The sequence below is a fragment of the Acipenser ruthenus genome, chromosome 5 (genome assembly GCF_902713425.1).
Source record: "Acipenser ruthenus chromosome 5, fAciRut3.2 maternal haplotype, whole genome shotgun sequence".
Classification (NCBI taxonomy): domain Eukaryota; kingdom Metazoa; phylum Chordata; class Actinopteri; order Acipenseriformes; family Acipenseridae; genus Acipenser; species Acipenser ruthenus.
This window is the reverse complement of record NC_081193.1, coordinates 27,292,008-27,314,191: the sequence shown is the minus strand read 5'-3', so window position 1 is coordinate 27,314,191 and position 22,184 is coordinate 27,292,008. Positions and strand designations below refer to the sequence as shown.

The following is a 22,184-nucleotide window of genomic DNA, read 5'->3' as shown; positions in this document are numbered from 1 at the left end:
AGTTGTAGTGCAGTTAAACACTGCTGTTTCACCCATGCAATTATTCATCTGAGCACGGCCAGCCAAAATGCATTTACAAAGGGATCTAGCACACAAGACTAATTCCAAAATAAAAATGACAGCTAAGTGATACTACATTGGTTTCTGACTTAACAGCTGAAAGCATTGAGAGACTCTTTAGGTTAAGTTAGATGAAATAAAAAATCCTTGCCTTTTCATAAAATTGAAAAACAACTGACTGAGCTTCGACCATAATTATAAAACAACAAATAGTGGTACATTTAGAAATGATAAAATGACATTTAATAAATTAAATGACAAACATTTTGACTAAAGAAATGGGTCAGAATTAGTCTAAACTGATGAACTGGATGGACCAAGGTGGCCTATGGCTGGACTGGATTATGAGCATGTTTCGCACACAATACACAAGAAAACACTATTGATTTTAGCAGCTGTCCAAACCATGGTGTCTTTGGTGGAAGTTTTCATTTGGCATAGTAACAAGATAAGTGACTAACGGTAAACTATTTTGGAAAAGGTTTCTTAAAGTAGAATTAAGGACTAAACCAGTTAACATTCTTCCTTCAACATGTTTTGCATGTACGCTGGACTTTAGTGTTCTGCTATACCTCATTTAGGAAGCCTTGATACGATACCATGCACAGTATCATGATATTAGATACTGTCATCTTATGAAGTACTCACATGGTACTTCAAGAATGAGGCTTGAAGTTGGAGCAATAAACCAAATGAGCAAGATGGGCCAAATGGACCCCCTTTTGTTTGTAACATTTCTTATATTCTTAAAATGTCACATACAACATAATACCTCCATGAATCTAAACTGTTAAAACTGCTCACTGGATTTCTACTTGGACAGAAAGAGAGAGAGGAGGAGGAGGAGACGTTCCCAAATATTTAGAAGTCACCTGTCTTTTCTGAGCATACACGCAATGTATGCAGCAGTTTCGCCTCAACAGACAAACAATCACTGACATCTGCCAACTGCTTCAGGCTGACCTGGAAGGAGACATGCGGAGAGCACACTGTTTGCCTGTAGCACTAAGGATATCCACTGCACTAACATTTTATGCCATGGCTCGTTCCACTGTGGGTTATACTGCAGGGATAAGTCAGTCGGCTGTATCATGTGCAGTGCAAGATGTAACTTCAGCTTTGGTAAAGCAGGAAGGAGAATTAATCAATTTCCCTGTCTCTCACGAGCTGCAATAAAATACAAAGCAGGGTTTTCTTGGGAGGTAGGGGTTTCCTGGTGTCCTCAGAGCCATCGCTTGCACACATGTTTAGCTACGCACATAAAAACAGAATAGGTACCTTTACATAAATCGTAAGGGGACCTATTCTGCAAATCGTGTGTGATGCCAACAATTACATCACAAATGTGTATGCAAACCATCCTGGTTCGGCTCATGGCTCGTTTAATTGACAGATGGCAGCTGCGTTTCAGCGGGATGACAGTCTGAGAGGCTGGCTGATAGGGGACAACGGGTATCCACTGAAACAGTGGCAACTGACACTGCTGTTCAACCCCACGACCAATAAACGTACCTTTTACATGTGCCTGTCAAAATGCGATTCCGATGTTTGGATGTCTCTGGGTGAACACTACAGTACACTCCTCAGAAGGTCAGCAATATCATCCTGGCTGGTTTGGTTTTACATAACAAAGTTCTCTGTAATGGATGTGATGTTGAACTTACAGAGGAAAGATTACAGGGTTTGAGGGAAGCAGATGCTGAACTTGAAGCCCGTAGTGGAGGTTGCAGATGCTGCAAGTGCCAGGCAGGTCAGACAAAGCCTTACAGCAGGGGTACTCAATAGACGGACCACTGTCCGAATCCGGACCGCAAGTACATTTTGACTGGACCGCAAAGTCATATGCCAATCTATGTTTTACTTGCATTCACATTGGAAATGCTGTGAATTTTTCAGACAGTACAGTTCTTATGAGAGTGTGGTGCGCGAGGGTACAGTGGGTGTCGCTGTCATAGTAAGTAGCAGATACTCAGTGCAAGATATGAATGAAACAGTATTAGCAGCTCAAATGCGTTGGCTGCTGTGACGTCAACATATCCCTTCTCTATGGCTAATAACACAAAGACCAAGAAAACAATGACAAGTACCGGTGCTACAAAGCCCATTTTTGTTAAGTAGCTTTTCCAAACTGATTAAAAAATATTACCGGTAAAACATACAATATAATGCTATTTTTAAAAACACAAACGAGTCAACGCTTATTTGTGTTACTGTTGGTACGCCTGACTCAGGGAAAGCACACAGTATGGTGCTGTACTGTACTACTGGTGTGTACGAAACTTTATTTTGCAAACAATGGTAGCGCAACGGACAGAAACCGTCCATGAGCCACGACAGATTTCTCATCAGTCCAACATCCACCAAAATGTGCTATGTGTGCAAAACTTAGCAATGAGTATGCTGATTGTATTGGCAATTAAAATTGTCAAATTCTGCGATCCAAGTCAGGCTTACAACACATGCAGTTAAAGTGTTTCCTGTCTCAAGTATCTGCAGATCACACGATGTGTGCGGATATTCATTCTCCAAGACGAACATTATTAATATTAATATCAGTGTTCTGTTCTGCAAATATTTGCATCTCTGTATTGCTGTTGCTGAGCTCACTTGTAACTCAAGGCCCTTGAGGACCTGCCACTTCTCCCACTTACTATGAGTATTAGCTGATTTATAAATGTATTAAATGTAAAATTACTGTGTTTTTTGTATTATTTGTAAGGTGTTTTTATTTTTAATTCACTAGAAAGAGAAAGCACAGTGATTTTTCAGTTCAGGTTTTTTCTTCTTGTGCTTCAGTTTTGTTTGCTACAATTTGCTTTGTTTTTGCAATTTTTGGCTCTGCTAACACAGACACATAAGAATACAGTAGTTCTACAATTCTATGGTGATAAGCATAGTAAAAATGAGACAGAGTTTTGATTCCCCCCAAAACTCCTTTAAACCTAGTGAAGAACTCTCAAACCAACAACATAGCTCTGTGTTGTTTGTCGGTATGGGGATGGGAGTGAAAATGTGCTCCGGACCTTGACCTTGCTGTAACCAAGAATTTTGGACCTTCACTAAAATAATTGAGTACCCCTGCCTTATAGAATACTTTTTTTTTCGTAGCCTTGCTTGAGGAGCTTGGTCATCCTCCTCACATGCTGAATAAGATGTCTGTGTTATAAAAAGTGCAAGCGCAGCTTTTCTTCAGTTCAGATACTGTATCACAAGGGAGAGACAGAAACGGAAGTTAGACTGAGAAGTTGTTTACAGTTTGAACAACCTATTTACCGTAGAAATAGTGCATGAATCACTAGTATAGGGACATGCTGCAGGAGCGTTATTCAAGCCAAATGTCTCTGTCAAAACAGCATCCCAGTGCACCTTAAATAAGAACATACAACATTTTACTAACGAGAGGAGGCCATTCAGCCCGTCATGCACGTTTGGTTGTTAAAAATCTTGCAAACAAAGTAAATTAGACAAAAGACAACCACTCTGGCTATAGTAATAAATTGGTGGTGTTTTCTCCCTTATTTTTCACTTCTTTAAAACACTTTTGACATTTTGGCTGTCCGTCTTCAACCAGATTTCCGTTGTTATCTGGCTGAAATCCAAAATAGTTACACACCAAGCTTCTCTCTCTGGCATTCGCCATGATTGATGCAGTCATTTAATTTTCCCAGAACGCGCAGCGTAGTTGGTCACTTCCGCTAAGAGGAAATGAGTAAGCTTAGTTCATATTGTTTTTAAAGCACACAATTACAGAGTTTTGTTGTAAAAGCTTAAAAAATCGTGATATTTCGATATTTTTATTTTACCCCGATTAGGTATCATAGGATTTTGGTACCGTAGGTATCAATATACCACGGAACACTATCGAACTTTAATCTCAATTAATCAGTAGAAGCCTGATTTAGAGTGTTGCTGTCTGTTTTTTTAGTTGAGTGGTTCCCAACCTTTTCCAACCTTGGTGTTTAGATTTTTCCCACAGAATATTTGCCACACATTTTTTCACATCCGCATTCTGAAACAAATTATGTGTATATGTATTACATGTAGAAAGTAAAGTATTTATATAACATACTTAACTTAATGAGATTCCTGGGCTTGGATTGTTGCTACCAGGTCAGCAAGGAATGTTGTCATTTTGCGCATTGAAAGCTGCTGATGGCAAAGTTCCTGTTTCTATTGTTTAATTATTTTTTTCACATTCTGAATGCTTTGTAGATAAATGGCATCTCAATTTTGCAGGTTTAAGAGCTTTGCTTGACAAAACCTCCTGACATAATACACTGGGTCATCCTCGGATCCACTAAATGCTAGTTCTGGTCCCCGCAGCTGCTATCTCTTGTAGCAAATTAATCTATCCATTTCTAATTCAACGTATTATTTGCCAAATTTGCTTGAGGTACTATATAAATAACACCAGAATACGAAGACGAGGTGGATGGGAAGCAATTTGAAAAATTTTGAAATTATTGGAGCGTGTACAGGATTTTACTTGCCACTTCTGGTGGGCTGTGATGTGTAAATTAATCAGGATTGGTGGTGCTCAATCCTAAGGATTTATAACATTTTATTTCCAGAAGTAGTGTTAATAGAATTTCCTTATGGCATATAGTCTTGTGAGATATTAGACCTGACTGAATAAACCCATATAATAACATGGAGCTGAAATCAATCATTCACACTACGGTACAGTTCACAAGTCAAGCTACAAATATAGTCTCCTTTTGTTTCACATTAACTTGTTACTATATGCAGCTAACCTCTCCAAAAACGTATGGAAATAATAGGTATATTCCTATATCCTTGGCAACACTGTAGCACATATTTTATGAAAAGTACCAAAACTGTGGTTTCAATGTTTTTTGTATTTTTTTTTATTTCCTCATTCTAGCCAAGTTAGGAATATTCAATGCAGTGTGTTACTTTTATGTGGAGTGAAAAGGCTGGGAGAGCCAGATTATGTTTTTTTCCCCTGAACAGTGAAGAATGAGCACAGATTAGACAGATGTGCATTTACGTGAATGCTAGATGTAGATTTTGTTTTTTAAATAATCCTGGCTAAAAACAAAAGTCTAAGTTTGACAAGACAAATAATGCTTTCATAATGTGCAAGTTATTTAGTGTTTCACATTAGAAAGCTGTTTCAGTTAATGGTGGCTTTGAAGGTCCAAGGTCATCTAGAGTGTGCAATGGAGCTTCCTGATTGGTTGAAGGAAATCCTGAGGTTCTTAATACTCTTTTATTTCCAGGCTTGAACAATTCACTACAGTACAGCTGAACAGTCAGCAGCAGACATATTATCTTTTCCAGACCTTAGCCTTTTTGCAACTTGCACAATGACTCAGCTCGCCAGCCTGGACCTAGCCCACAAATTTGGCTTCTGAAGGCTTGTTGACATTTCATGTTTCGTTGCTGCAGTGTCTGAAAAAGGGGGTTAAAATATTATTCTCAATGCAGGTTGTATTCTACAGCAGATCAACAGTAATATTTAATACAGCATGTCTAAAAGTAGAAGAACCTTTTAGTATTGGTTACATTCATACTTGTCATCCTTGATTGATGGTTCACTTAGGGACACTGCATGGCATAAGCTACAGGTTTAAATATGACAGATTTTCACAGCAGGGGCATGAATGACAGAACATTATGAATAGCTTCTCGTTTGTGGGTTTGCAGGTAGTTTTTTTATCCCTTGTATGCAAGAAGAACATTTAATTGGCTTAATTCCACTTTTAACATTTTGAGTATAGTTTAAGTAGACCTACATCTTGTCTTCTTTTACAGATTGAGTAATACATAGACTACCTATTCGTTTTGCTGACTACTTAATTAAACTTCTTGGCTTTTAAACACTAAAGCTCTATTTTATCTTTTTTTAGACATAAAAGTATATAGTCAGCACTCACATATCCAACCCTATAAAATTTTGACTTCAGTGCCGGTTAAACCCGTGTGATGCATACCTGATTATTTCATTTTGGCCCATTCCAGTCCTTCGCTGAATAATTCATTAATGTCTATCATCATTAACCTTCTATTTAAACCCCAATCTCACACTCCTTCTCGTGTTCTTGCATACACTGCGATCCATTCTCTGCGCAAAATTTTAAAACTCTTAATTTTCAGCATGAACCGACTCCAGTTCAGATCAGGAAACCTCCCTGCTGGATTCTCCTCAACAATATCTCATTAATTCTCCATTGGAAACTCAGTACCATCTACTTCTAATGCAGCTTCTCCCAGCAACCAGACCCACTGCCCCAGCATTACGGAGATCAAAACGCCCCTGCCAGCATGCTGAGCCTCCGGAGCAGCTATTTTACAAGGATCAGCCTCTCGCCTAACTTTTAAAAAACCCTGCACGACAACAATATCAACATTCCGGCTGGAAGCTGTAGTATGTTGTTCAATATTTATTGTACCTTTTATATCTGCTACACCATGCTGCCTGCTTCTCAAGCGCACTTCCGCAAACTCGCTCCCAGAGCTTTAGGACAGGCAGCAGCACCGCCCTCCTCTTCAGTCATGGTCACTTGTCTCCTCCCAGCACAGCAACCAGGAGCGCAGCCCACAGATCCCAAATTTCAGCTTTATAAACAACATTTTCGAGGACATGGTCCCTCATTCACCCCTTCGCTGTCTTGTTTGTTTCAATTAATACACGGAGCAACGATATGGACAAACAGATCACTGCCAATGCTGCAGCAATCTCTATCAAGCCCAGTATTCGCCACTCCAATCATGGCGGCCGTCTCGGTTCAACACTTAAGGTCTTCACAGCTGACTTTCCTACTTACAACCTGGTATCAGCTCCCTCAATGGTCCATAGCACGCGACTGTAGTGAGAAATAAAGTCCAGCGACCACATATGGCTTATACTTTCGATACTTTTGCAACATTAAGGGCTAGATTCTCAAAGCTATTTTCCAGCTTATTAATTTATTTTCTAAAAGAACATGTTCAAGTACAGTTCTAATTTAAGACTGCTTGCAAGTACTAAAAGATATGGCTAAGTTGTTGTTTTGTCAAGTTTATTTTGAAAACAGGCTTCACATTGATATTCGTACTGGATTTTCCCATCCTGTACATTTCCAGTTTCACCGCTACTGACTAAAGATATTTTCATAATGTATCATCGCACGTTCACACTAACTTACACTCGGTAACCTCGGATCCTTAATTTTCCAAAAAAAAAACCCAAAAAAACAGACCTTCTATCTTTACCGGGTCATTTCACTTACGCAATTGGCAGCATCCCCCAGGGTAGAGCCTTCATTTCACGTCTCCTCGCTCTTTTCTACAGCATCAAGCCAGGAAGCTAAGAAAAGCATATCCACGCAATGCAGGAAGGACATCAAAATGTGTGCATTATTAATTCTAAATTGGAACAGGCTTTCACTATTCTACGAAGACTACATCTCAGCCCCCCATGACTCGTCCCTTTTCACACACGCCTCATTTCTAGGATTCAGGGGTTTTATGAATCACCAGATTCCACACGCTCATTGCAGTAACAGCTCCAGCCCCATTGCAAACATTCCATCCCACAAAGTTGTCTTGCACCACAGGCTGTAACTGCTTTCAATCTTCTGTGCTCAAAACTGGATTATTCTTGCCCGTTCAATCAAGACTGGATCCTTGCTTTCATCGCACATGCAAGAGACTTTCTCCATCTGGCTCTAGGCACAATTAAATCATACAAAAAAAGGCAGTTTTTTCCCCTATCTTGCTGCCTATCCCAACAGTCCGTCTCACCCTGCAAGGAATCATCAAGCATAGGCCGAATACAATTTAGCATCAGTAATTGCATCCGGTTCTCATTCAGCCTCTACCATTAGGCACCACACTCTCTCCAAACATTCAAAAGCAAATAATAGGAGATATCCGTTTCCTCCAATTGGAAACATAGTTTAAACACTACCTTTCAGGTCTTACCAAATAAATAATCGACGGTAAAGATATCAGTGTTGCACCCAAGTCACACGGCATTAAGTTCCACACCGCTGTCAAGAGCCAGATCAATATCTATTCTACATTATCGAGCTCTGTTAGATACAGGGGTACTGTGTTCTATAAGTACTATAAAACATTGTCCACTAAAGCCACCGCCATATCAGCAGAAGATAACCATTTTGTCGATCGGTCTTCCCCTGATTTAGTCATCTTTTAACTGCATTTTCAGCAGTTCGCGAGCAGAGTTCGCAGGCGTTGGTGCATTCACAGCCCATTCTACCTCCCTCTGTCCAAAAATACAATCACGATACAGCATCAGAGCATTTGGTATAAACATTCCAATCAGAAGGGCTATTAATCACAATAATCAATTATTCTACCCCTTTCTAAAGTCAATGGTTTTATTCTAATCATAACCTCTAGAGGGCAGTATAACACCACAAGTTCTTTACATTTTAGCGGGTCCTCTTTCACTGAGTAAGTTATGTATTTTCAAATCAGGATCAATTTTACTTCAAAAGTTAATATTTCATTCAATGTGAGACACATGTTGGATACGGAAACCATGTCCTACTATTATCAACGTTTCAGTCATGGCACCCCTCTACCCTGCAATGGTCAATACACTCATAGACTGCTCCTAATCTCAGAGCAATGCATTCTTCATCCTCAAGTTATGCAGCGGCCTCAGATCTTTGCATTCTTCATCTCTGCCCAATCTTCGGCTCTGCCTTAACACTCGAAGTCCAATATTCACATTCAGAAGATCTCTGTGCTCCGCAGCAGTCCACTGCACACTACCGATGGCAGTCTACCATTCACTAGTACATATAACTGCTACAGCAGATCTCTGCTTTCTACAGCTGGCCCACAGCACGCTACTGACAGCACTCCATCGTTTACTTCCTCAGAGCTCCACACTACTCTTAACCCTTTGCGGTCCATTGTCGGACTGGGTCCGACATTGCAATTATTCCTCACAGGTCCTTTGTCGGACTGGGTCCGACATCATTATAGCAACGCAATAAACGGATGTTTAGTCGTTTTTTCTCCGGAAAAAGCCGAGAAAACCATTCAATTGCCGAGTGGGAGCGACAGGAGCCGAGACAAGTCGAAAAAAAAAAAAAAAGGCGTATCTCATGAATAGTCATACATGGTATCAGGTATCAGATAACGGGGCGTTCATAGTAAACAAGCTGGCTGAGTGCGTCAGCGCACAGAGACTATCATGGACATTTGCAGAGCTTTTTTCAGATGTTATAGTAATAAAATAATGACTTGGATCGCATTATTGAGGAGTTTGGTGATAAAACGAGTGATCCGGAGATGATCGATCGGTATGTACGACTATTATTATTATTATTATTTATTTCTTACATAGGTGAACGCTATAGCAAACGAAAGGGTGGGGCGGGGCTGGAGATGCCTAGTGAGTGCTTTGTTGATATGCAGGGCCATTTAAACCCGTTTGACTGTGAAAAAAAATACTTTTAAACAGCGCGTATAAAATTAACTGCGCGTGTGAAAATTAATTAGACCTGGCGTGCCTGACGCGCAGTCAATAAATGGACTGCAAAGGGTTAATTGCTCCTTAGTACAGCAGATCTCGGCTTACTGTTGCAGCAGGCAAAAGTTGCTTTAGTTTACCTTTAAATCTGCAACTGTCCTCCTCCAGAGCTCCCAACGCTCCACCTTGCCGCCAATACTCAGATCGTGGCAGCCATTTCCGCTTGACTTCCTCAGCAATCTAGTCGTATATCCACTCAGCCTTTCAAATACTACAAACTTTAATACATGGATGAGAGACCTGGTACGAGACTGGAAATCTGTCTTGATTATGAGTTAAGGAGTTCCACTATTAGGAGAATGACTGGAGTTGTGAAACCCAAATCTCTGAATGTGAATTTACTTTTTCCATTCCAAGCAGACATGATAGTAGCAAACCACTGATCGATCCCGTATTAAACACATAGGATGGTCTCACCACTCTTGTCTCCAGAACCGGCTTCCTCCCCAAACGTTTCGGATCGAGCAGCTACTTCCGCAGCCAGGTAGCCCGGAGTGGGGTCTACCTGACTGCCGGGGCCACCAGAGGTTTTCCCCTTCTAGGAAGGGGTTTTTCCTCTCCACTGAGCGTCAGGTAATCACATAACCATACCACACCAACACTATTTTAACCTCTCCTATTTGTCATGTATGTCACTTCCTTTCCCATCTTTTCCAGCTGTATCTTTTATGTTACTGGCGCAACTCTATTGTTTGTCTCATGGTGAGGGTCTCTGCGGGGAGCCGGGGGTCCATCCTTTGGGGGGTAAGTGCAGATTCACTCCCCCGACCTCAGGTTGCTACGATACCTTGACCTTGCTATAGGGGGGTTCTCACTGAGTGAGTCCGAGGGGACCCCCCGGACACACTATTCTTTCGCAGCTCATGCGCTTTTTTACCTCACCATGTGAGGTGTTGTCCTTCCTTCGCTAGGGACGTGGCCTGCTTTACGCTCTCAGTGCCCAGTCCCAGACTAACCCATCTTTCTGTTGCAGATTCCCTGCAGGAGCCTTTTTCCGGCTTCGGAGGCCAAGCCTCACCTCATGCGAGGGCAGCACCAGAGCAGTCAAGGAATCCTTTTCTATTCTCCTTTCAGCCCTACGATCGGGCCATTCCTATTGCCCCGAGAGGCGCCTCTGCCGAGCAGAGCAACTTTTATATGTTTTCAGATCCTCAGGAATGCTACCTTTGACCAAGCTCCATCCTCGGCAAAAGGAGAGCCCTTCGGTCGGGATCTCTTTCTATCCTAATTTAAGCGGGGCCCTATCTGGCCCATCTAAGCCGAGTTATGGGATCAAGCCTCTATCCTTGGCCGAGCATCACTCGCTCGGCCCGTCACGGCTAATTTCCCCGTGAATTAACTTTTACATTACTGTAGCTTGTCTTCTTCACTTTGTTTTTGCTGTATTTTCATTGTGTGAAATTGGAGCAAGCTCTGTGTAACTGCACAATAAAGACAGATTGATTTGGCATGCAAGAAGAAAAAAAGACAGATAAACAAGTACATTGTAACATTGAAGAGATGGGCTTTGTATCACAAAACTGGTGACAGTGTTGGAAATTGGTAAAACGCGACTGTCGTGTATCTTAGTAACGGATATCCTTGTGCTGACTGTACACTGTTCTTTTTATATTTCAAAAAGCATAAAAATTAAAAGAAAAAGTGAATGAAAAAAATAGCACAATTTCCAGCCACAGTCTGTCATCTATAGTGTATCTCTGAAATATCTGCACATTCAAATTTTATGTATAAAATAAAAGCAAAGAACCAAACATTTTCAACAGAAGAAAATTATGTCCCATGATAGTATTGGTAGTTCTAAAAATAAACAATAATTTTAAAAATGTATTTTAGCACTGCTTTATACAAAATAATGATGTGTAAAAACACAGTTTCTCATCTTGAAGTCTGACAATCTTTTAAAAGATTATAAAAATTAACTCTATAATGGTACATTATACAGGACCAAAGGTGTCTCAGGGCCCAGGTAAGTGTAAACTTTAACTCTAATAAGAATATTTAAAGCCAGCTAACCCAAAGTTGACTTTGGTTATACTTGTGTAAAATCAGTATTAAATAATAAGAATAAAAATATATTATCTGCAGTAAGTTTGTCTTAGAGTTGTGTGTCTTTAGAGTCAAATATCACTGTAAACGTGCAAATAGCACATTCTTCTCTTTATATCAGGTGACAAAAAATGGGGTACAGTCAGAGACTCCAGCTTGACTGTGCAATAGTCCTGAAAATGACCCTAGATGTGCAATGAGCCAACTGGCTTGAAAAATAGGAACTATAATGCCAAGACACTGCAATGGTAGCATCCATAGATGTTGACAGTTAGAAATATATTGGCCATAGAAATTCAAATGGGGCAAACGATGGACCAAGATTCTCCCAAGGTGTAATAGAAGTTCACAACACTCAATGGGAAATGTCTAAACCTAAATAAAACCCATAAGAAACAAACCAGTATTAACAGGTGTCTAATAACTATGTGAAAGCTGCTATGAAATATATGCTATTGCTGGGTTTTTATCAACCCAGGAGCAGTAGAAACTTCCCTTTTTATAAGTAAACTAATTATATATTATGAGTAATTGTTTTTAATCATTTAATACTATTCTATGTTGTGTTAAGACTTTTTTGAAACATACAGAATGCAGTATAGTAATTTTTTTGCTTGTGTAGTTCAGGATCCTGCTGAGAAACTATGTTTAGGGACTGCAGCAGATTGATCTGGTTGTGGTTTAGCTTAATACTTTTAGCGAATGTATTCTAGTTTAAGGAATGCAAAATTGGATAACTACAGTACAAGCAAGGACAAAAAGGAAAAATATACCTATGTACTATGTTAGTTTTAGTTTTGTGATTGCAGCTAACGGGCTCAATTCTGTCACGTTTTATAAAAGTAAAACCGGTTATTAACATACATTCATTATCTGCAATTGTCCCTGTTTTAACTGATAATAGTTTATAATAATTAGGTTTACTGTAGTTTTCGTACTTGGGTTTTTGGTAGTAACATTAAATAACATTGAAGAAGATACTTTTGTGTAAAATTACTTGCTAACATCTCAGTAAAAACAAATTCGATGGTTAAAATAAAGTATTGCCCCAATCCAATTTACCTTTTTTTGGTGGTGGGAACACTGAGGGAAATTATAATGTAATGCAATTATCAAAGCGAATGTGGAGCAATATTTACTGGGATTCGACAAATACATCATCAATCTCCTCCAGCTAAAAGTTAATTAAATTGGGCCCTTCATTTGGAAGAGTGTTCTAATAACAACAGAAACTGTCCATGAATTTTATGTACCCCTGCATGTCATTGTTATTTTCTTGGCTGTAATATTCTGAAGGCTTTGCAGTCGTGTCAATAGACTACCCCAACCCCACCACCTCTCCTATTACTTGCCGTCATTGGGAAATGTATTACTTTGCACACCACTTAACTCTGGCAATATTTCTTGCTTCATGCAAAACTGCATCCTTTGACTAATATTTCTGTCACTGCACATATTTACGGCATTGATTTGCTTCCAAGTATCTATTTTTTTTTCTTAATAGTAACCGCATTCTGCTTTGCATGCAAATTATCCTTTAATTTTACATAAAACCAGTTTGCACTTTTCATTTACGTGCAGTTATCTGTAAAAATCACACATTGAGAGTTCATGTTTGGAGTGCATGATTTGGTGTAGGGTTTACAATTAAGCAAAATTAAATTTTAAAACTATGAAGAAGTAGCACCCCAATTATCAATTCATGCATTTTAATTTATACAGACACAATGATATTTGATCTACACAGCCATAGTGGTATTTTGATAAGCATGGATGGCACATGTATTTGGGTGCTGAGTTTAGTTGTTAGCTGGAGAACAAAACTCAGTGGAGAACATAAGCAGACTTTTTAAAGGCTGTCCCTTGGCACTGCTGCAGTTGATGACAACATGAATGACGGTGGCTTTTGCACTTTAAAAAGAAAGGTTTCATCAGTGTAAGGAGTTTGTGGAGTCTGTGTGATGGACTTTGCCTACAAATGAAAGATATGTTGCAATAAGGAGGCTGTGTGGTCCAGTGGTTAAAGAAAAGGGCTTGTAACCAGGAGGTCCCCGGTTCCAATCCCACCTCAGCCACTGTGTGACCCTGAGCAAGTCACTTAACCTACTTGTGCTCTGTCTTTCGGGTGAGATGTAGTTGTAAGTGACTCTGCAGCTGATGCATAGTTCACACACCCTTGTCTCTGTAAGTCGCCTTGGATAAAGGCGTCTGCTAAATAAACAAATAATAATAATAATTGTATATGATAATATATATATATATATATATATATATATATATATATATATATATATATATATATATATATATATATATATATATATATTGACTAACCATTTACTCACACATTTTTTGTAAAGGGTTACTGCGAAAGGTAACATGTATTATAAGTCTAATTACAGCCCAAAATAGGACAAGATAATTAATGTTTTTTTTTTTTAAATCATTTATGCTTTGTTTATAGCTGCTGTTAATTTTTTCATTATATTTCTTATAAAGGGTATGTTGAAATAGAGGTGGATAGTATGCGTTACCTTTATATATATATATATATATATATATATATATATATATATATATATATATATATATATATATATATAGTGAACGTACCGGTAAATGAAAGAACACATCAATGTAGCATCAAATCTTCTAAAGGTGTCAGTTTATTTACTACTACTGTTTGTAATTTTGAAAACACTAAATTGGTCAAGGGCCCTGTGACAGGGTAGCGTCACAGCCCAAGCTGTAACCAGCAGCAAAGAGACCCAGAGACAGAAACCTGCATATTAAGCGCTGGTTTATTAAACACAAAATAACACAAAACACAAGAACAAAATAAACACGGCACAAGGGCCAAAATAAAAGGTTTAAACAAAAGAACAACACACTTGTATGCTGGGCATTAGCCTTCACTACCACATTGCAAAACAATACAAACAGCACAGCACAGACACTCATGTACAAGCTTCTCCACCAACAAAGGATTTCTGGCTCCTTTTACACATGTGGCCACTCCCCAATTAGCACCAATTACCTAACTGGGGAATGGCCATGTACTGTTTGAATTATTATTTAATTTTCGTTGCTTGCGATGGTTCCAGACTGTGTTTTTTTCTTGAATCAGTTTCCTTCACATCAACACTTGTCCATGTTTAAACAGTGCAAGTTAATTTTCACTGTATTGAATAAAATATTCTCAACAAACATATAACCAATAACAGTAAGTGTACAGATTATAAATATATCATGACCTATCTATATTTACAAACAGCTTGGCTGCATGTGTGACTTTACCATTGTACTACTTTTCCACTGCAACGATGTTATAGATACAATGGAAAGGTTAGCAGGATCCTTTCACAACTTTTTGTTTTTAGAATTCTGTATATTCTGCTCACTCACGATGTTAGATATTTTATGAAATACAAGGGTCATGATACGATACGAGGGTCACAATACGATACATATCATGATACTAGGGTCACGGTACAAGGGTTAAAATATGAAGGACACAATATCACGATACGAGGGTCACGAGTATCACGATGCAAGGGTCACAATAGGATACGTATCACGATACAAGGGTCACGATATGATATGTATCACGATACGAGGGTCACGATATGATATGTATCACGATACGAGGGTCACGATATGATACGTATCACGATACGAGGGTCACGATATGGATATTATACGTATCACGATACGAGGGTCACGACACGATGCATAACACTATACGAGGGTGTGATGGGGTGCAGCCTATTTTGTGGTGGTTCTGTGTTTTTTGTATTGTTTAGAGTGGATGTGAGTGAGTTTGGGGTGTGGTTCAGTGAATTTATGTGTGAGGAATGTGTGGAATGTGCCTGGGCTAATGAGGTGCGAATTGCCCAATTAGCCCAGGCACCTGTATAAAAGGGAGTGGTTGGGTATGTTAGGAGGAGAGTGTTTGTTAGGAGGTGAGTGTTTGGAACAGTGAAAAGACGTGTGTGAGAGAGTGAGTGATTCTTTCTGTATAGTTTATGTTTAAAGCCTGTTTTTGTGTTCGTCTTTTTGGTTGGCCACCGTGCCTTTTTATTTGTGTTTTGTTAATTAAAATATTTTGGTTTCACTGCACTTTCTGTCTCTGAGTCTTCCCTCTGCTGCTATCCTGCCACAGAGGGTCACAATACTTATCACGTTACGAGGGTCACGATAGGATATGTATCACGATGCAAGGGTCACGATATGATACGTATCACGATATGAGGGTCACAATACTATATGAGGGTCACGATACGATACATATCATAATATGAGGGTTGCGATACGATACGTACCATGATGCAAGGGTCACGATATGATACGTATCACGATACGAGGGTCACAATACTATGTAATTAATTTACTATGCGTACTAATTTGGCCAATCAGATCGCTGAAAATGAAATGGGAACCAGTTTAACGAAAACAGTGTATTAAATGATTCAATTAAAAGTCATTTTACATTTGCCACTCCCCTCCAATTCGTGGCGGTATATGGACTTGGCATTGAGTAAAGTCTAGTGAAAGATGGAGAGACCCGGTCTGACATTGAGTCTAATATTAACTACGGTAACTCAATATTTTAGTGTAGAACTGAAATAAATATAATTAGAAAATAAAAAAAATAAAAAAACGGTCGTGTACATTAATACAAAGTGAACCGTGTGACGGTCAGCATTGTCTGTCTCAAGAAGTCGGCAGAACTCAGCAAATCTATATTTGCACCGTAGAAGAAAATCTCTCACTGCCATGATTTGCAATTTTCCTTAAGCCCTGGACACACTGCCCGATGTGATCAATAGCTACGCGGTTTTTCAATCGCATCAGGCAGTGTGTTACAAGCTTTGACAGCCCCATAAGCATTGTACTTTTTAACTGTTAGACAAAATATTTACAGAATACTTAAAAACTGATTGATATATATACATAAATATATATATATATATATATTTATTTATTAAGATGTGACGGTCGCATCAGGTAGTTTGTTCCGGGTTTTATTCTTAAGCGTATTTCTGAAATTAAAAAGATGTTATTCCTAAGGTGATTGGCTACTCTTGTAATTATGCTGCATGATTGTAAAGTGACCAGCACCTACATAAGTACTAATGTACAATGACCAGCCCCTGCACAGAAAATGCATAGTTAATTTACATTTATTTAAAACACATACTATTTTATGTATTCTGATTGGTCCAAATCAATACGTGTACTAGATATGTGTTTTTGACTCAGATGGCCTACCATAGAATTTTGCTGTCACCCTCCATAGCTTGATGAGACGATCAAGAACATTAATAACCCGCCTCCGCTCGACTTCCCGCAGGCTTGATGTAACATCCTTAGCTACACACTTGGTATGTGAGGCTGCTAGGGTACATACTAATAAATAATATTATCTGATTATCAGTATTGACACAAATGAATGCACAAACATGATTGTTATATCAAATATATGCATATAAAAAAAAAACACGATATAGGTCACTATCGATAATCGTATCGTCAAGAAAAGTATCATAAGAACATAAGAAAGTTTATAAACAAGAGGAGGCCATTCAGCCCATCTTGCTCGTTTGGTTGTTAGTAGCTTGTTGATCCCAGAATCTCATCAAGCAGCTTCTTGAAGGATCCCAGGGTGTCAGCTTCAACAACATTACTGGGGAGTTGGTTCCAGACCCTGACAATTCTCTGTGTAAAAAAGTGCCTCCCATTTTCTGTTCTGAATGCCCCTTTATCTAATCTCCATTTGTGACCCCTGGTCCTTGTTTCGTTTTTCAGGTCAAAGAAGTCCCCTGGGTCGACATTGTCTATACCTTTTAGGATTTTGAATGTTTGAATCAGATCGCCGCGTAGTCTTCTTTGTTCAAGACTGAATAGATTCAATTCTTTTAGCCTGTCTGCATACAACATGCCTTTTAAACCCTCGATAATTCTGGTTGCTCTTCTTTGCACTCTTTCTAGAGCAGCAATATCCAATATCACGAGGTGACCAGATCATGGTGTATCGAGGTATTGGCACACACCCCTAGTAATAACTCGTGATTTTTGATGAAATATCTAACAATGAATAGCTACTCTGTGTTTAATTTATAAGACATTAATCTGGTCTGAAGTCATCATTAAATTATTTAAGTAAGATTCTCTTAATGCATTCAGCTAATGCATTTTACCCTGAGCAATCTGAAAAATCACAAACTGTCCCTAAATACCGTACCCCACTTGACCCTACATACAGAATATTAAAGTATATTAGTTTTGAAAGTAATCTGATTTGGATGTCTAGGTAGTCAAAGCATACTTTTTGGTCCTGAATAACTTTTTACCTTCCCTACAGGAATAAGATATGGGTAGATACTCTTTAGGGTCCTTATTCAAGCTTGTTAACCATCTGCACTAATTGTGTTCATCTGTCTCACTGTCACAAAAACATAGGACAACAGGCTTTGTAAAAGGTTTTATTTTCTGCATTAAAACAAGGACTGCTTTCAAGGTTCAGTGTTTCTGAAGAGAAAAATTACAGTATCATTAGAAGTAAAGCGTTCAAAGTAAGAGGATTCAAGTAAGAGGTCTTGATGTGATCTACAAGTAATTATGCACATTGAGCAATGAAAAATGAATGCTTTTACCAATGCATTTGAAGGTATGCGTGGAAATACATATCACTCAAAGGACGAAATGGTTAATGTAGCCTTTGGAAAAGAAGGTACAAGGAAATGTTATTTAAACATAGTGTTATAAAGTGGTACATAGTCAGAATGTGAAAAAGTGCCCCGTGTAACGTCAGACAGTGGTACGTTGTCACCTTGAAAGTGGTACACTGTCAGATTTTGGTACAAGTGCAATCAATTGCGATCTGATGGGTGTTTTCCTTTTGTCAAACAGAGGTACATTTACCATTAATTATACATAATTTTTTTGCAAACTTAAACTGGAAACAGACAATCAATTTCTCTAAAAAGAAAAAGCAATTAATGACAAACAATACAAAATGAGAAGTCCACCGCTAACCTGTACAAGTAAAATAATATTACAGAACCCAATGTATTGCATTACATGATAAATATTTGCATACTATTTTCTTAATGGAGTATAGAAACATATTTATACATTATGATCTGTTTTAAATAAGAACTTTTATAACAATAAACCACATTTGTGTTCTACGATTTACTGTTTTTCAGATAAACATTTAAATATTTAGGAACATTTGTTGTATAGTTTTTCTGCTTTAATAAACATTATGTTAATCATAAAATATCTTGAAATACCTATTTTTAGACTGTCAAATGCTGTGAAATAAGCAAATTCTCAGTGAAAAAAATACAGCCCTAATTATAACACACACAAGTATATTTCAGAAGTATATTTCAGAAATACAAGCAACGTAGTATAGGTTGTTTGTTAATTTGCTCTGTGCTCTTCAAGTGAACCACACAAATAAGATATGTTTGTGTGGGGCAGGGCCTAACAGTAGCCTAATTGAGAGGAACGGTTAGATCCTACAGTACAGGAATTGAACTAAAAGTGACATAATTTAAAGTGAAAATAAAGTTTGCAAAGCTAAAAAAATACAGATAGCAAATAAGGTACCAGTTGTTGTAAGACAATTGTTCTTTAGAGAGGTGGGAGTACAATTGGCCAAGTGTTCAGCATGTTACGTGGCTTGACTGACAAACAGCCGCTGGTTTAATTGTTATATTTGCTGCAAAATAATAAGTAGACTACAGATGGTTGTTGCATGGAATGGTTGCCAAATGCACAAGGGCACATACTGCAGGCCATATTTTGAGACACATACTGCATTCTGAGAGGTCCAGAAAAAAAGCAACTGTTTAAAGCTAGCAAGAAAGAACTTGGTTGCAGAAAGGTAAGTTGAAATATAATTCATAGTAGTTTGTTGCTACTTTAACCAATTAAACTGCTTGTATTTGTCTCTGAAAATGTTAAAGGCTCCAAAAAAGTCTGCTGTTTACTGCAACCAGCAAATTAAAGAAAAAATGGAAATGTAGAAGTATGCAAAAATCACATATAGTACTTTATGATAAAATCATATACTGATAATGAGAGCCCTGTGAAATTCTTTTTTTTATATATATATCATTTTCGTTTTATTTTTCACAAACTTAGTTTTATTTCATTTTATTACAGATACACATTAATAAAACAACTCAAATAGCTGTATATCAATAATAGTATAGTATGCATCATGTTTTAACTACACACATATTTTTTATTAAACATGTTGACAAAAAGACCTCGCACAGAAAAATAATTCAGTTACCATAATTTCTCATCGGCGTCAGTAACGGTAACATACAGTCTCCCACTCTTTTTAATTAACTGCCTTTTTACAGTAAATACTGCCCATGCCCTCTATTATTATGTGTTTATTTAGCAGATGCCTTTTTCCAAGGCGACTTACAGAGACTCTATAAAAATAACATAAAATAAAAACATATATATATTTACACTGCCCTACTATTGTGGGGCTGTCATAATAATTGCACACACAGCAATCTACCCATTAGAAAAACAATAGGAATTGTATTTCAATCCCATTGTACTGAAGCAGGGCTCCAGTACACAACAAGCTTGGGGATTCTCAGTATTTAAACACTAAGCAAAGCACATTCATTTATTGAAAACCAAAACAGCAAAGTGTGCACCATTTGAAATAAAACAAAGAACTAGCATACTAATACAAAATACTGTACAAGCAAACAAGTCATATTTTCCCCAAAAGGAATATACAGCTAATACTTTTTCGACTCCCGTTCCAGCCAACAGTTGCAAAATCTGCACATCGTTATTTTGTCACCATCAGCTGCGTGCATCCCCTCTTTGCAGTGTTGCTTAATTGTTATGCTCAGTTTAGACATTTTAGAAATAATCATCTCTTCTCTTCCATCATAATTTTAATTCCCAAACGACTCACTCCAAATTATACATCTGTGCAAGTGCTAGTCAGAGCTTCCGTGTCCCTTCAGACTGTCTATGGTAATGGCTGAGCCTTGACAATTATGATTGCAAGTATTTATTTGAAGTATTTTTTGTATAAACCTCCCAATTTAAAAATGTAATTCTATGTTTGCTTTATAATGATTTTTTTTTGTTTTATTTCGTTTTATATTTGCATTTGCATTTAATTTTATTTTGTTTAATATGTTGCATTTTGTTTTATTATGCTATTTCGTATTCGTGAAAAACACAGGGCTCTACTGATAATTCAATTTGATATTGATTTTGTATTTTAAAGTCAGATTGTATTTTTGATAAAATATATAGTTATGTATTATTCCAATAGTTGTTCAACTCTGACATTGTAGATAAGGCCAAACTGCAAACAGATTTAAAGGCAACATTTATTAACTGTGAACTTGTATGTTGTTCAGCGGACAGGAGCTAGGGTCAGTAATATCTGTCAATCTCCCTATTTAAACCCCAAGGCATGTCCTTATTATCTGTCTTGCATTTTTCGTTTGTGTGTCGCTATGTTCGTTTTTCGCTACACATCTGACAAATACTGCTGACCCATCTACCCTCGACACATCTGTTTTAAATAGATTTAAATATACTTTCATAATGATAATTTTAGTGTACAAATATTAAAAACTTCTTTCAAAGGAAAGAATTTTCCTTTTAATACTATTAATACACTCCTTGTCTGCCGAAAGCATGCAAGGTTGTGACACAGACTTGTGTCTCATCTCCTCACGGAAAACTCCATTTAATTTCCCACCACTACATTCTGCCATTATTTAGTAATTTTAAATATGCAAGCCTAACAGCACACCGGTTTCTACCATCAGAACCAATTAGTGTACTGAAGAGCTTTTAAAAGGCATAGAGAGTGTTATGGCCCAAAGCCAGAAAATATACTGTATTCAACATAATATGTATTTGCCCAATAAACATGCCCGATAAGTATGCAAAGGCCTCAGTAACGCTACGGAATTGCTCCTCTTGAGTTAGCATCCTGTCATTTCTGCAGTCTGGCCTTGCTAGTTAAAAAATAAGTGCTGTGATTAAACAGAAGAAAAACTGCCTTCCAGTTTCTCATTTAAACTGTTCGTTAAATTAGAATTAAAACAAAAAACAGAAAGCTTGCATCAAAATGCTACCAGCAATATATGTTTTTATTACACCCTTTACATAATTAGGAAGCAAAACGTGGAGAAACAAGAGAAGAGGAACGTAAAGACAAAACGTAAGTGTATATACAGTGCAAACAACTTCTTAATGGGAATGTTACCCACTGGTGATTGCATGAGATTTCACCTTCCTATCGGCAGTGATTGGCTAGCGCAAAGTCATTGAGTCGGATTACGCTAGCGCCAGGCGCTAAATTCGATCAAAATCACTCTTGGGTTAGACAACTCCATGCAGCGCTTCGGCAATGCCTTTGAATGTTGCCCTTACACTTGCCTCCGTGTAATCAGTGCTCAAAGCCATCCAAAATAATTCAAATCCTCTCACTGGTGGATAGTTCAGATTCCTATGTCTAGATCAGTGATTCTGTAATTTCCTACAATAT

The 22,184-nt window shown here is 38.0% G+C and overlaps 1 protein-coding gene across 3 annotated transcripts in view; it reads left to right on the top strand.

Moving 5' to 3' along the window:
* Positions 1-22,184, top strand: part of LOC117402972 (adhesion G protein-coupled receptor B3-like) — a 212,880-nt gene that overhangs the window by 11,506 nt on the left and 179,190 nt on the right. The gene's annotated exons all lie outside the window — the stretch shown is intronic.